The 4492-nt window shown below is 33.4% G+C and overlaps 1 long non-coding RNA gene across 1 annotated transcript; it reads left to right on the forward strand.

Annotated features, from left to right (window-relative positions):
• Positions 1–1432: 1432 nt before the first annotated feature.
• Positions 1433–2737, forward strand: LOC131606649 (uncharacterized). Its single transcript, XR_009284936.1, has 2 exons — positions 1433–1768; positions 2405–2737. It is a non-coding gene; the product is annotated as an uncharacterized LOC131606649 (long non-coding RNA).
• The last annotated feature ends 1755 nt before the right edge of the window (positions 2738–4492 follow it).

Here is a 4492-nt window from a genome sequence, read left to right on the forward strand (position 1 = left end):
CGTTCTAATTATTATATGGACAAGAAAGAAACGGGATTTGGGTTTTTTATTATTGTGCTCGCCAAGACATTTGAGTCTTGTGCCTATGTATTCCCTCGTGCAATGGGAAAGTGCGTTCATAGTTCGAGGCTACGAAATTATGATTTATTTTTTTGTGTGTTCGCCAAGATGTTTGAGTCTTGTGCCTACATATCTTCAATGGAAGAATCATAGCGATTGTAGTTCGAACGAACTACGATTTATTGGTAGATTTTGATGGGTCTAATCGCACTTGGGCGGAAAGGTGAGTTTTTAAATGTGGTTCGCACTTGGGCGAGATTTGCACTTGGGCAAAGAAAAGATGAGTTTGAAATGGATGTTTGCAACTTGGGCAAGGAATGTTTAATGGAATTCAAGCATTCAAACAATGGCTTAACAACCATCGCCTAAAATACTTGAAAGAGCATTTGCTAAATTGAGCTTGATGAAATCTTTAATGGGATACAAGCATTCAAACAAAGGCGACCATCGTCTAAATGCTTGAAAGAGCAACTTGTACAAGTACGTACAAACCCCACTAAGGTGGTAAAATAATTGAAACGACTCGAGTTTTGAGAAGTCCTTAATGAGATACAAACATTCAAACAAAGGCTTAACGGCTATCGCCTAAATGTTTTAGAACAACTTGCACAAGTACCTTCCAAACCTTCTAATTTCATCCATTGTGGACTCAACTCAATTCGATTGTAAAAAAGCATTTTGATTGAAAAAGGGAACTTGGTATTGACCAAGATTTGTTATGAAAAGATTCGCACTTGGCCGATGAAAGGAATGATTTGATGAGTTGAAATTATTTTTAGTGTTTTTGTAAGAGAAAGAGGCAAATCGAGTTTGAATGAGTCCTTAATAAAATCTAAGCATTCAAACAAAGGCTTTACGGCCATCGCCCAAATGCTTTAGAACAACTTGTACAAGTACGTACAAATCCTTCTTTTCATCCATTATTGACAAAATTCGATTTAATTATTAAAAGCATTTTTGAAGTTTTTGATTGTGACAAAAGAAGTTTGAAAAAGATACTTGGTATTGACCAAGATTTATTGTGAAATTATTTGAGTGAGATATAATTTGAAAAAAAAGACTGGGTATTGGACCATAGTTTATTTGAATGAAAATTAATGGTGAAAATAGATTGATTTTAATATGGTAGAGTTTAATTAATCAATTAAAATATATTAATTTATTAATTAAAATAATTTAAAAAATCAACTAACATCAAATAATTAATTAATCAAAGAGTTAAGTGATGTATTTTTTTTATGTAGAAAACAATTTATTGGGCCAGAAGGGGGGATGTAGTACCCAAAATGGAGGGTAAGGCCCATGAAATGAGTAAACAACATTGTCGATTAAATAAAAACCCACACTTATGAAACCGGTTTTGGATGAAAAACCTAGAGGCAGCGCCTCTTCTTCCAAACGTGAAAACTCTCACCTTTTTTTTTTATGAAAACTGTATTCTCTCTCTCGCTCATTCGAAGAAAAAACAGAGTAAAACTCTCCACTCTCTCGTAGCCCTCGATCACTCTTCTCATGATTCTCAATACTCTCTCGTGATTCAGCCATGGATGATTCAAACCAAAACAAGAACACGAACAAACAACATTATACCCTTATCCCCGACGTAAATCCCTAAAATTAACCCCAATCCACTATTTTATGAGATTACATGTTACATGGAGGAATTTAAATGCAGAAATTTAAACAACCTGATGAAACGAAAATCCGGGTAAACTTGCTTTGCTTCTTTCTCCTTTGATCTCGGATCCGTCTTTTTCTTCTTCTGCGATTTGGTTTTGCTATTCTTCTTCGTCTTCTGAGTTTTTTGTTGTTTATGTGTCTGCAGTTTGTGTGTGTTTTCGGTGAGTGTGCAGTGATGTTTTTGTATGATTGTTTGAGTGTTAAATGATGTGAGATGAGGTTGGTTTCGGTGAGTGTTGTGTATTGTGTTTTTGGTTGTTGTTGGGTGTAAGGAACTTGGCTTAGGAGTATGAAGGTTTGCGGTTTTGAGTGATTCGTGATGCTGGTGATTCGTGTGTGTCGTATGGTGAGGTTTGAGAGTTTTGAGGGTTGTTGTTGGTGAGTGCTACTCTGTTGGATTTGTGAGGTTATTGTTGAGAGCATTGAGGAAGAGTGATAGTTAGGTTGTGTGAGGGGTGATTCGGTTTGAGTGTATTCGGAAGAGATTTCACTCTTTTTCCTTTTGCCTCCCCTATTGTGTTTGCTGTGATTGATTTTTATAGATGAAAATGATTTTTATAGATGAAAATGTGAATTTTAGGGGGAAATTAGGGTGGAGATTTGAACAAATTTGGTAGTCTGATTATTACTTTTTTACTGCGGGTTATTTGTGTGTACATTTCAGTGTAATTTTTGGACAGATTGGAGCAGCTATAGTGCAGGCTGGGTTTTGTTTTGTATTGCAGAGTGGTGAAGAGGCAGCAACAGGGAGAACAACGTGGTCTTTGTTGTTTTGTATAGGAGAACTAGTAAACTACCCGTGCGCCACCGGGTAAATTTATTTGATATTATATATAATAATTTATTTAGATATACTTACAAATATTGAATGGTAAATGTAATTGTATAAATAATAATGATATTCGTGCGTTCACATAGATTAAAATGATTTTGTTTTGTGAATTTGTACTTAAATACACGTTGAAAACAATGCTTATCAATGTTTTTTTTGCTTGAATCCAACTGTTCGTGTCCCGTTACAAATTTTAAAATATTATTTGATATTTTTTATGATAATATTTAGACCAAATGAATAATAGTAATAGTCCATGTTTGTTCCAAAATATTTTCTAAATAGCATACTATTAAATGTCATATTAAATGTATTAATACTATTAAATGGCACTGCGAGAAAAGTATGGTGCAGAACACATTATCATATGCATTACTTGAAATAACATGGATCATGTAAGTATAATATGCAACACAATACTTTTATTATCATATCAATAAGAAAATGTCTATATAAAATAATGGTATAACTTAGAAAGAAAATGCATCATCCTTGAGTGTATTTGCAGCCAAAGTTGTCATGTTTTATGAGATATAACTATTATATATATTATGAAGGACAGACAACTGCTGACGTGATGGGTGAAATTGCTTTGCATTAAATACCTGAATATGAGAAATTGACAGCATGTGAGGCAAATCACATTGGGTGCAGTCCCAAATGAAAAATGGTGTAGATCAATGCATTTACAAAACAACTTTTTATCATAAAATTTTTGAAAATAAAGCAGTTTTGGTTTATTATATTAATAGTTAATGAATCTATAGATTAGGTCTCATCATGATTACAAAAGTGTACAGTCTGATTCATTTCAAAACTCCTTCACATTGCATAGCACAATGTGCCCGTCTGCAAAATCAATGTAAACTATATTTAAAGTTACTTGCTTTGACCAATTCAAAAGTCATTCAAAATTATAGCTTTTGTAAATTGAACTATAATGAAAAATAAAGTACAATTATATAGATATATGATGCTTTTGAAAAACTGAAAAAATATAGAAAGATACAAATAGTTTACCAATTTATAGTAGATTGGATTAATGGGAGTTGCTGATCTGTTCCGAGGAAATGTGCGAGAGAGGCAGCTAAGTTGTTCTTTACTGACTACGTTCTGAATTGGAGTATTTCCTGAACCAATTTGCAATAGGCTTGCATTCATGATAGTTGGTTCTACAATGTAGTTTGCATTAGTAAAGAGCTCCTGGTTTTATAAACCTTCAATAACTCTTGATCTTGGAGGAACAATGGAAACTGCTGCTTGACTCTGTCCAACCACATGCGAAGCAGTTATATTCTGAGCATTCTGATTTAGTCCTTGCCCTGTCAAAAGAGTATAAAAGTTAAGGTTTATGTATGAATCAACATATTCTTGTAATGTAACAACACCATATCCTCATTTTTTCAGATGCATTATTAAATGATTTTTTTCAACAGACAAATGTTTCTCAATAAACAAATTGTTGCTTATTCTGCCCGTGCTCATCGTTAATATGGCTGGAAGATCTTGCACCATAATTCCAATCAGGAGACATTTTTTCATCACCAAGCCAAAAGCCTCCACCTACTGACTGAGAAACGAGAATGTTGTCAGCTGCATTTTCTGTCGTCCTACAGTTGGCTTCCTGTTTATCAATTGTAAATGGTGATTCATTATGTACTATGTTCCTGTCTGAGCTATGGGTCATTATTCATTATCTATATGTCTTCTAGCAATTTACCTTTTGAAATTGAAATAATGACATAGATACAATCATGAAAGTGATCAACAAAATCAAATACATACATAAAAATTTTGGAAGCTGGAAAAATATAAAAGGTAACGAAGAGCAATAAAGAGTTTTGTTATCAAAATAAATCTTAATTGAGAATACAAACTTATAGCCATCTTTAGAACCACTACGTTAGATGAATCTGCAGC

The sequence above is a fragment of the Vicia villosa genome, linkage group LG5 (assembly GCF_029867415.1).
Source record: "Vicia villosa cultivar HV-30 ecotype Madison, WI linkage group LG5, Vvil1.0, whole genome shotgun sequence".
NCBI lineage: Eukaryota > Viridiplantae > Streptophyta > Magnoliopsida > Fabales > Fabaceae > Vicia > Vicia villosa.